A 12,430-nucleotide genomic window follows, 5' to 3' on the forward strand; every position below is an offset into this window, starting at 1 on the left:
TAGGGTTCTTAGAAAATGAGCTGGCACGCTCTGGGGGGGGGGGGGGGGGGGGTAAGGAGTACTCTGGTGCTTTTAGGTGTAAGGAGATTTTGATGAGCATACTGCCTTTGAACTGTTGTTTGAGTAGACACTTTTATGTCAGGGATAAGCAGTTTCCACAGAATTTCGTGCTACTTACAAGGGAACCTCCCCATCGCACCCCCCTCAGATTTAGTTATAAGTTGGCACAGTGGATAGGCCTTGAAAAACTGAACACAGATCAATCGAGAAAACAGGAAGAAGTTATGTGGAACCGTGAAAAAAATTAGTAAAATATACAAACTGAGTAGTCCATATGCAAGATAGGCAACATCAAGGACAGTGCGAGCTCAGCAGCACCGTAGTCCCATGGTTAGCGTGAGTAGCTGCAGACCGAGGGTCCTTGGTTCAAGTCTTCCCTCGACTGAAAATTTTACTTGCTTTATTTTCGCAAAGCTATGATCTGTCCGTTCGTTCATTGACGTTTCTGTTCACTGCAATAAGTTTAGTGTCTGTGTTTTGCGACCGCACCGCAAAACCGTGCGATTAGTAGATGAAAGGACGTGCCTCTACAATGGGAACCGAGTCGCAAGATCATAGGTCAACTGATTCCTACACGGGAAAACACGTCTGATACATACTACACGACACTGGTGACGGCATGTGCGTCACATGACAGGAATATGTTGTCGACCCACCTAACTTGTACACTTAGCGAATGGGTAAAAAGATTCTTCTACCTTGCCCGATTTAGGTTTTCTTGTAGATGTGATAATCACTCCCAAACTAGTGATGACAACGTAAGAGTTTGTCACATAAACTGAAAATAAAAAATTAAAATTTTCACTCAAAGGAAGACTTGAACCTAGGACCTCTCGTTACGTAGCTGCTCTCGCTAACCACGGGACCACGGAGCAACTTGCGTTCAAGCGTCCCTGATGTTGCCTATCTTCGCATGGACTACTGAGTTTGTATATTTTACTGATTTTTTTCATAGTTCCACACAACTTCTTCCTGTTTTCTCGATTGATCTGTGTTCAGTTTTTCAAGGTCTATCCACTGTGCCAACTTATAACTAAATCTGAGGGGGGTAAGATGGGAAGGTTCCCTTGTTAGAGAGAGATTTATCAGCTGCAAGGTAAATAGCTTCGACCAGCTATAGTTAAAGTGTAGTTTGGTGCGCTTCTCACGCACTGTTGTTACAGACCTTCTATACAGGATCAAGTTAACTTTAGAGCGAACATTAAATTTCATCCATCTACTGGTAACATTTTTGCGGGCGACGACTCATATTCTCCCAGTTGTCTTACGTCTGTAAAAAAAATGATGAACTGCCACGTGTGATTTGTTTCCGCACAGAGATTATTACCTTTGTGGTTCGAATAAAAAAATCTTATTTTTATAGTAGCTTTCAGTTATATATATATATATAACTTCATATTTTTGTAGCCAAATAGTCGTCACACCGTAATCTTATTAGTACAAAAATAGGGATTAAAACTGTTTTTCATGTACTGCATAACATACTGAGGCTTATGGATAACTAATAGTGTGTTGCACAGTATTACATATTTCTATTGCTATGTGTTGCCATCCGCTATAGATCCATATACCGCGGAAGTGCATAATGAGTTTCATGTTTTAGTCTTCAGTATATATGAACAACTAAACGTTTTCTGGGGCCCGTAACAGAACAAAAAGTTATCAGAACCACAGTAGTACATCGACATTACATTGTCCGGAGACGTGAGAACGTTTGTAAAGCCGAGTAGCTACTTACTTCAGAGACTAATTTCCCAGTGGAACGATCGCTTCAGCATCTCTAAAATGCAATTTATATAGTTCCAAAAGATCGAATCATGTAACTAACCTTCCACTACGATTTTTTTGATAAAAGGGCCTCACACAACACATGGGAACTTAGTAACCGCATTTATTTATCGATAAGGTAGTCAAATTATTTTGGTCCCGCCTGTGTTTCACCAGAATTTGATATAGGTATTTTATCTATGATGAATAGCAATAGGCAACACGATATGTAATGATGTGCCATAACATGACCACTGCACAACGCGAGATTCAACAGCACCTGGTGACGCGGCGGGAACATGACGCGGTAAGGAAGGTGGAGAAGTGACGAATGGGGATTATTCTAGCAATTACATGGGCCGCAAGTGGGGAAATCCGCTGACATAAGCGCCTTTGAGACAAAGTGCAGACTGTTAAGGCCCGGTGCCTGGGAATGAGCATCACGGAAAGGGGAAAATGGTCGGATTTTCGCTTCCTGCTGGAAAATATTTGAAGGATGGTGAAACTAAGTGTAGGCGATAAGTTGTCGGCCGTCCACGTCTCTTCACAGATCTGGAGATCGAGGTTTTTCGCTCTTTAAAACAAGACAGGTGGCGGTCTGTTCAGTAGCTCACGAGCCGGCCGGTGTAGCCGAGCGGTTCTAGGCGCTTCAGTCTGGAACAGCGCGACCGCTACGGTCGCAGGTTCGAATCCTGCCTCGGGCATGGATGTGTGTTAGGTTACGTTAGTTAGGTTTAGAAGTTCTAAGATCTAGGGGACTGATGACCTCAGATGTTAAAAGTCCCATAGTGCTCAGAGCCATTAGAACCATTTTTTTCGGTAGCTCACGACGGAGAACAGTGCAGGTACAAACACAAGTATTTCGAAGCATACTGTTCAGCACACATTGGTGAACATGGACCTACGCAGCAGACGATCCCTAAGAATGTCTAGGGTTACCCCAATGTGATAGTCAGCTATGATGCCAGTGGACTTGGATTCATTGAGATTGGACGGCGGCAGCTCGAAATAGATGCCACTAATGCAAGCCGGTGGGCTCAGTACTTTGCTGTTTGGGACGTTCACCTAGCTTCCGCGGGACCTGTGGTAGTAATCGAAGGCACCATGACAGCCATGGACTAGATGGGCATCACTGCAGACCACGAGGGTTAATTCATGCCCGATGTCTTCACCAATGGCGATGGCGTTCCAGCGTGGTAACTGTCGTTGTAAGAAGTTCAGACTTGTGCCACAGTCGTTTTAAGAGCATGATAGTACACTCACGTCGGAGTCTTGGCCACCAGGTTACCCTGGTGTGAACGCGATGGGTACATCTTGGACGCTTGCGAACGCCAGCTAAGTCCATAAACCACAGGACTGTAACTTACGGCAACTGCATGATCTGTGCGTAGACGTGTGGTACTACACACCTCCGGAAACCTACCAAGGACTTGTCGAATCCATGAGACGTAGAATCACCGCCGTATTACGTGGACCAACACGCTTCAAAACAGATGGCGACAGTATTTTGGCTCATCAGTCTATAATACTAGTTTTATCCTAGATGTAGTACGTACCGTTAGCGGAAGTGCAGGCCTTAGTGTTGCAGCGTCTGTAAAGAAAAACGTGAGACCATTACTGAAGATGAGTTGTACATACAACTGAACCGTAATTTTTAAGTTGCAAAATCTTTTATTTAAGAATTTACTTTATTTACTAGCAATTCATCAAGAACATTAACACACTATGTGAGCGTGGAAGGAGTTGCCAAGGAGAAACTGATGGAAACAAATTAAATTTCAACCAAAGGAAATATTATTCATAAAAGCCTTTTCAAAAACAGATTTAAAATTTATAATCAGAAAGCATCCTCTAAATATCAAATTACAATTATTCAGAGGCAGAATAATAAATATATATATATATATATATATATATATATATATATATATATATATATATATATATATATATATATATATATATATATTTTTTACAGTAGGAGCCTTCTGGCTGAGAAGCTTGCCGCTCCCTTTCAACACGGCCGTAGTCACGACCGCTCACAACAACCTCTGAAAAACTACACTGGTGCAAATCTGGAACACACCAGATTACTTTAAACTAAAAATTTTAACAACTCACACAAACACATTAACTATGCATCCCGTAAGAGGGATGGAAATGGTGGAAACACTCACACTAAAAAAAATCATTTGCCACCGAAAGTGCAATTTGTTTTTAAAAGGACCCTTACGGTGGAAGGGTGGCAACTTTATAAAAATGACTATTTAAATAAAACCCATGAAATTCAGACTTGCATAAAATGCACAACATGCTCTACATTACACATATACCGCCTCCCAAGATGATAGGCAAAAACATATTTCAGGAATTTCGGCCTTTACCTTAATTCTATAAATTCGTTAACACCGAATCCGACAAACATGACAGAGACAGGTATTAACGTACGGCAGACCGACCGACAGACAGACAGACAGACACTAACTGCCTAACAAAACGAGCAAGGTGGGGACGAGAAACTGACCAAGAAAACAAGTAGAATTTAACACGTAACTGAAACAACATATCACGGATCATTTAACTTCTAATAAACTGCGATTTCTGGCGAAGACCTGGCGCAGCACTCCCAAAACGCTCTCCCTAATCGTCCGCTGCCAGCCGCTTCAACGGACGCAGGAAGGAGCGCCGATCTCATGTTTCACGGCGTCGCAGTTCGCCCCGGCCAGACCGATGTCGTGGGTTGACTCCTGTTGCTCTCGTGTCGGCCGCGAAGCCACTACTCATCGCTGTACGGCGCGGCCCACTGGACTGACGTGGCGACCTCGCATGCGCCGACGATCCAGGCGGACAAGTCATCTTGTGTCCCAGTGCGTGACCGACCAACCGATCGATCCAACCGCCAATCCCATTGCCTGAGCAAGTTCGAGCAGCCTGGCGGCGTAACACATACTAGCACTCCGGACGACAGACAGACACTCACTGGCCCACACTGACCCGGCTGACCAACTGACTAGACTCGGCGACTCAGACTGACACTTCTCAGACTGACACTTCTCAGACTGACTGACTCAAACTGACTGACCGCTTGACGAGTTTTTTTTTTTTTCTTTATTGAATTTCAATTCCCCCCGAAGGGGGCGGGCTGGCAGCAGCTTAGTATGCCGCTCTTCAGCCTACAGACTTTGTGAGAAAGATGAAGACAATAAATAATAAAAACAGGCGATAAAATCGGAGACTTAAAGAGTAACATGGCGAAAAGAAATCGTGGAACTTAAAACAAAGAACAGAGGGATGATGATGCTAATAAAATACACACGAAGCAGACAGGTAAAACAATAGACAGACAATTAAAAAACACGGCGACAGTCTGGATTCTGTTCGCAAAAGACATAAAATTCACACCTAGCGACAGCATGGTTTCTGTTAGCAACACGAGAAAGACGAACAACACTGAATAGTCACTGGAACACTGCACCAAAAAGTTGGCAAATGTGACATACCACAGCCGAGAGCAGGTGGGGGGAAACTGGACAGATGATGGGAAAACAAAAAAGGGGGGAAAGGAGAGTAAAAGCGAAGGGGGGAACCGGGAAAGGAGCTGATCGAGGATGAGGACCCATAAGAGGGGTGGGGGGCAGACGCGACAGGGAGTGGGGTAGGCAGAGAAGGGGAATACAAAAGGACTTGGGGGGGGGGAGAAGGGAGGTAGGGAGAGGTTTAGTGGGGAGAAAACAGGACGGAAGGGGGGAAGAGGGAGGACAGAGGAAAGGAGGGGGAGTGAGGATCAGAGTTGATAGGAGGGATAAATGGAGGGAGAGAGGGCATCGTCCGGGAGGGGGAGTTGATGGAAGCCACCTTGGGAAAGGAGATGTAGGGTGTAGAGATGGAGGGTAGGGGGGACACAACGGTGAAGACGTGGCAGGGGGCGGGGATGGGAGAGGAGAGGAGCAACCAGGGGGTGAGGGGGTTCAAGACGGCGGGAGGTGTAGAGGATGCGGATATGTTCGACGAATAGGAGCAGATGGGGGAAAGGAATGAGATCATAGAGGATCCGTGTGGGGGACGGGAGGCGTATATGGAAGGCGAGGTGGAGTGCATGACGCTCAAGGATCTGGAGGGACTTATAGAATTTGGGGGGGGGGGGGCAGATATCCAGGCAGGACTGGCATAACAGAGGATGGGACGGATTAAGGATACTTGACAAGCTCATAGCGCCTCTTAAATGCACGTGAACAAGCAACCTTTCCCCCTTCACACCAGAGAGAGACACCAAAGCTGCAATTGCCACTGCCAGAAACGGAAGGCGAGTGCTTTACACTACGCGCTGCTGCGCGCTCTTCAAAACAGCAAATTTTACCGCGGCTCAACAGTGACTCATGGGACAGAGATATTCACATTTACAGATGGCGGTAGTAGCACATACACAAGTTATAAATGGGGAGGGACAGTGCATTGGTGGAGCTGTCATTTGTATTCAGGCAATTCATGTGAAAAAGTTCCCGACGCGATTATGGCCGCACAACGGAAATTAACACAATTTGAACGCGGAGTGGTAAATGGAGCCAGACGCGTCGGACATCCCATTTCGGACTTGGTCAATATTCCGAGATCCACAGTGTCTGTAGTGTTCCTAGAAAGCCAAATATTAGGCACTGTCTCTCAGCATGGACATTGCAGTGACCGACAGCGTTCACTTAACGATCGAGAGCAGCTGCGTTTGCGTAGAGTTATCAGTGGTAACAGACAATCAACGCTGCAGGAAATAACCACAGGAATCAATGTAAGAAGTATGACGAACGTCTGCGATAGGACAGCGCCGCGAAATCTAGCGTTAATAGGCGGTGGCAGAAGACGACCGAAGCAAATGGCTTTTGCTAACACCTTGATATCGCCTGCAGTGCCTCCCTTGGACCCTAGACCACTGGAAAATCGTGGCATGGGCATTTGAGTCCAGATTTCACTTGGCAACAGGCGATGGTAGGGTTCGAGTGTGGCGCAGACCCCACGAAGCCATGGACCCAAGTTATCAACAAGGAACCGTTCAAGGTGGTGCTGGCTCCATAGGTCTTGTAAGTAGGCTGTTTAGGTTTTTATGTTGGTAACGCCACGTAGCGCTCTGTATGAAAATAACTGACTGTGCTGTGTGCAGTCTGTGGCTGATTTGCTTTGTTGGAATATTTGCTATTGTACTGTTGGGCAGTTGGATGTGAAGAGCGCGTAGCGTTGCGCAGTTGGAGGTAGTGATGGGCTAAACTGCGATTTTCCGATATCAGTGATTTCAGTGAATGCTACTTTTCAGTATCTGTTACTCTTAACTGCGATTTGTCGCAGTTAAGAGTCGCAGTTAAGGAACATAGGTCGTGTATCCCTCCGCCACTGCTATTTCTGCTACTTCCGCGATTTCTGCGACTTCTGCTACTTCTGTGACTTCTGCGATTTCTGCTACTTCTGCGATTTCTGCTACTTCTGCGATTTCTGTGACTTCTGCTACTTCTGCGATTTCTGTGACTCCTGCGATTTCTGCGACTTACCACCATATGAAAAAGTTACATCTGTCAACACAGAAAATTGCATCGCAACAAACCTGTCATTGGCAAGTATGTTTTACGTTTTTTCTTCCGTTGGCTTTAATTTTGTATTAAAGAAACAACTGTGAAAATATTAATAGTGTAATTAATATGTAAGTAGCCGTACAGTACCGTAATAGTTCGTGTTTAGAAAATGAATTCTAACATATTGTTATGTTCACAGGTACCTGAACTACATTTCAGTCACTCAGTAAAGTGATAACTCAAAATATCATTGTCAGCAGATCTGAAGAAATTTGCCACTGCGTCTTCAGACCGTTTTCGTCAGACGAGAGGTTAGTTTCTAAGCGTTTCGATGGACTTAATTACTTCAGTGAGATCGTTCTTGCAAATGTGACATTCATTATAGCAAATATTAGCAATCTACTCTGTCAATTATATTGCTAGTAATTAGTGACAGCAAAAATTGTTTAATAATCCTTGTGTTTTTGCAGACGCAGTTCTGACTCTGATTACTGGCTGCTGTACGTATCTATCCACATCAAGGCTGTTGAGAGAGATTCGTGAAGATTCAAGACAGCTCTTAGAGGATTTGCTGTTTAAAAGTGAAATAATTGTGAAATAAGTGTGTGAAAGATTAAACTGTGTTTTATTGAAGTTGTTGTGCGATTTTAAAGGCATAATAAATGTTAAATACAGTGAGTGAATAATAAAAATCTCATTTTCCACATGTTAAGCCGTCCAATACCCGTAATTTTCCGCCACTTACTTATTGGTAAACACTTGTTGGAAAGTGACATGCCGCCCCCCCCCCCCCCTTTCTCCACAATATTGGTGTGACACTGACCTGTAACATATCCCAAAGTCTACAATATGCATTTTGAGGCTTTTGATGTGAAAGTGGGAAGTACAGATCTTCCAGTTAAATCGGGAATAGCTTAAGTGCATTACTTGAAAGTAACACAGGAAAAGGTTACTTATGTAGGTGGTAGTAGTGTCGGCAAAAAGTTCTTGTGTGTGAAGTTCCCATGTAGAACACCAGGTGTAAAACTTTTCTCCCGAGTCTTGAACTGTGTCTGAACAAAAGTGAGGCATTCATATGACTGTTTTCATTTCACTACACTTATACAGATGTCTGAGTTCTGCTGTGTTAACATTGCAAAGCCCTGTAGGCATGTGGAGTATTAACCAAAACTGTCATATTGGAAGCAGAATCAAACACATTTGTTACGTTACTTGATATTTTCAGGAGAAAAAGGCAATGTTGCTTCTTATTAATATAATACATTCAGAGTCACAGCAGTATTTGACCAACCATAACTGATGCTGAATGTGCATGTCACCATATAATATGAAAGGCTTATTTCAATAGTGGTACAAGTCCATTACCTCCACTTTTCTTGTCTATAATGCTTCTGAAATTAATGTTCCAAGCAAATATAAATAAAGATTCATCTCTAGCAAGAAGCCATATGCTTGAATATTTCTGGTATCTCAACTGCAGATTTTTCAGCGCTCATTTAACTTTACGACTCTGTATCTCAAAATGAACAAAAATGGACTTGTACCACTATTGAAAAAGCCCTTCATATGCACACAGCACATCGATCTCGTGAGGCACAAGGCTCTCATTACGAAGTACGTCCGTCGGTCAAAAGATGGCACTAGGAAAAGTATGTTAACTGCGCTTTTTAGTTGTTACTTGCGACTCTTAGTTGCGATTTGTCACAGAAATCGCAGTTTGACTCGGTAGCGAATAGCGTAGTATGAGCTTTGCTCAACAGATGGGAGTGCTAACTGCGCTTTATAGTTGCTACTTGCGACTCTTAGTTGCGACTTGTCACGGAAATCGCAGTTGGACTCAATAGTGTATCGCAGAGATGGGCGTAGTACGAACTTTGACCCACAGATGGCACTGTTAACCGCGCTTTCTAGTTGCTACTTGCGACTCTTAGTTGCGACTTGTCACGGAAATCGCAGTTAGACTCGATACCGTATCGCAGAGATGGACGTAGTACGAACTTCGGCCAACAGATGGCACTGTTAACTGCGCTTTTTAGTTGCTACTTGCGACTCTTAGTTGCGACTTGTCACGGAAATCGCAGTTGGACTCCATAGCGTACCGCAGAAATGGACGTAGTACGAACTTTGGCCAACAGATGCCACTGTTAACCGCGCTTTTTAGATGCTACTTGCGACTCTTAGTTGCGACTTGTCACTGAAATCGCAGAAAGCAGTGCTAAATTCGACCAATAGATGGCTCACGTCTTTGAATGTGAAATACTACTTGCGACTGCTAACTGTGACTGAAATCGCAGTTAGATTCTGTAAAGTTGCTACTGTGATATCTGTGACTTCTCAGTCACTGTGATTTCTAACAGATACGCGATTTCCTGCCCACCACTAGTTGCAGGTGAGCTGCCAGCAGTGGTGGATGTGGGGAGAGAGATGGCAGAGTTTTGAGAGCGGACGATGTGGAAGTGTATCCGTCAGAAAAACGAAATTTCTAAGACTGGATGTCATGAACTGATACATATAGTATAGTGACATGTAACTTCCCCTTAGAAAAATTTATGAATTACTGTGCTGGTAAACCTCCTACGTTATTTGATTTTCAAACAGCTGAGCAAAGCTGAATGTGCTCAGACATTTCTCTCTTTACTTATTCTGATCAACACTAACTGACACACAATATTTTTAGCGCAACGCAATCTGACTTTCAATTAATCCTACAAAAGAATGGCCGTGACTAACAATAACATATACCTTTCACGAATCACTTACCTCACAAAAATCTTCATTACTCGAACTACTGCAATACAGCGAGCGCCAGTACTGCCAGCTAAATAAAAGATTCAAACTACTGAAGGCACTAACTACTGATAGGCATAGTCAGCAAATGAAAGATTTTGATAGAGAACAAACAACGTATTTACCTTAATAGTGTTCAAAAGTCATAATATATGTATCTGTTCATGACATCCAGTCTTACAAATTTCGTTTTTCTGACGGACACACGTCCAGATCGTCCTCTCTCAAAACTCTGCCATCTCTCTTCCCACATCCACCACTGCTGGCGGCTCACCTCTAACTGCGCAATGCTACGCGCTGTTCGCATCCAACTGCCCAACAGTACAATAGCAAATATTCCAACAATGCAAATCAGCCACAGACTGCACACAGCACAGTCAGTGATTTTCATACAGAGCGCTACGTGGCGTTACCAACACAAAAACCTAAACAGCCTACTTACTAGAGATGGGCAAACTGAAACACGTAACTGTTTCGAAACAAATGAAACAGTACAATGTAATGTTTCGATACGCTGTTTCGAAACAGTGAAGCACTTTGTGTTTTGTAATCTAATAAACCTACACATTTTATCATATTGAGTGTCTACTGTATAAGTATGTCCATATAAACACAAATGAGGTGCGAGAGCGCTAATCATATCGCAGAAAGTATGAAACTCTCACTTAGGCGTCTTGGCAGTTTTGTATTTCCTGCAGCAATTGCGCTGCTTTCGTGTCGTGTGTCTTTCATACTTTTCAATTGGCTGAGGACAGCCATAGCTGAAGACAGAAGAACCACCACGAACGGAACTGGAGGTGGGAGCAAACTGCAGAAACAACGGATATGCTACTGGGATTCCCACATTCCGTTAGTATGGGTAATATACCCATCCTGCTAATTTCCATGCACACAAAGGGAATCATTGTGGATAATAGGCACAGTGACTATAGACTCACAAATAACGCCAAATAATTCGAATAAATAACAAAATAACAGAAAAAAATTTTGTCTTGCAAGGTGGTTCGAACCGTTGCTACATCAAATTTATGTATATGTCTAATAACTGTCACTCTACGCCTTTTTTTTATTCAAAATGTTGTAGGTTGCGTTTCTTAATATGATTACTGTACATGAACAGAGAAGCGTATGTTATAAAAAAGTGTAATTTAACTGAATGATTTTCACATATTTATTATTTTGAATGTGAATAATATGCGTTGTTTTATTGTTTGGTTAGTGTTTATAAAGCAGATGTTACGCCATTTCGTAATAGAACAGTCAGCTAGAAACGAAGCTTTATTTTCGGATATCTTAAGCTTCATGCTATTGCTTGTCAAAAAGATTTCGACACTCTTGAAAGTGTTTCACGAAGTGGTATGTAGTGTTTCAGTACCTGTGCCAAGCCCGAACCTCGTCCGACACAGAGCGGAATGAAACATCACTGTTTCGATACAAGCACAGGTGGACTGAAACAGCCTTATTTTGAAACAACGATACAGTTTCTGTGTCTGGCTCGAGATCGAATCTGGTCCGGTTATCCGAGACAGGGACGGAATGAAACACCACTGTTTCGAAACAGTGAACCACAGCCGTTCCGAAACACTTCCACGTATCGATACAGTGTATCGAAACATAGAAACAGTGGCCAAGTCTACTACTTACAGTCTGTGGGCTGCGTTTACATGGAACGGACTGGTTTGTCTGATGCAACTGAACAGATCACTGACGTCGAAATGGCTGTGTGTTATGGATGACAGTGCGCCATGTCTCAGGGCAACAGTAGGTGGCCATTGGTTTGAAGAACATAGTGATCAGTTTGAGCGGATCATCCAGGTCGCCCGACATGCTTCCCGTCATACGTTTATGGGACATAGTCGAGAGGTCAGTTCGTGCAAAATACATCCTGCATGGACAGCTATAGAGACTGGCTGGCTCAACATTTGTGCAGAAGACTCCCAGCGACTTGCTGAGTTGCTCCACTACTCCGGGCGGAAGGACGTCCAATACAGTAATAGGAGGTACCCCATCAGGTTGTCACATCAGTGTACAGTAATAAGCAGATCGTGGGGCTATTCTTTCCCCGTCAGGTACTCAGACAGTGGCGCATCGTAATCTCTCATGAGCTAATCTTATCTTTCTGTACCTTTCATTTACACTACTGGCCATTAAAACTGCTACACCAAGAAGAAATGCAGATGATAAACGGGTATTCATTGGACAAATATATTATACTACAACTGACATGTCATTACATTTTCACGCAATTTGGGTGCTTAGATCCT

The 12,430-nt window shown here is 43.5% G+C and overlaps 1 protein-coding gene across 3 annotated transcripts in view; it reads right to left on the reverse strand.

The window, feature by feature from the left end:
* Positions 1–12,430, reverse strand: part of LOC126198890 (semaphorin-2A-like) — a 1,278,287-nt gene that overhangs the window by 871,920 nt on the left and 393,937 nt on the right. For 2 of the 3 annotated variants that reach the window (XM_049935503.1, XM_049935504.1), the window contains one exon: positions 3,384–3,418. The exons of the other annotated variant lie outside the window; for it this stretch is intronic. The gene's annotated coding sequence lies outside the window, so the exon portion shown is untranslated. The remainder of the gene's footprint in view (positions 1–3,383; positions 3,419–12,430) is intronic. 3 annotated transcript variants of the gene reach the window in all.

This window comes from Schistocerca nitens, chromosome 8 (genome assembly GCF_023898315.1).
Source record: "Schistocerca nitens isolate TAMUIC-IGC-003100 chromosome 8, iqSchNite1.1, whole genome shotgun sequence".
Taxonomy (NCBI): Eukaryota; Metazoa; Arthropoda; class Insecta; order Orthoptera; family Acrididae; genus Schistocerca; species Schistocerca nitens.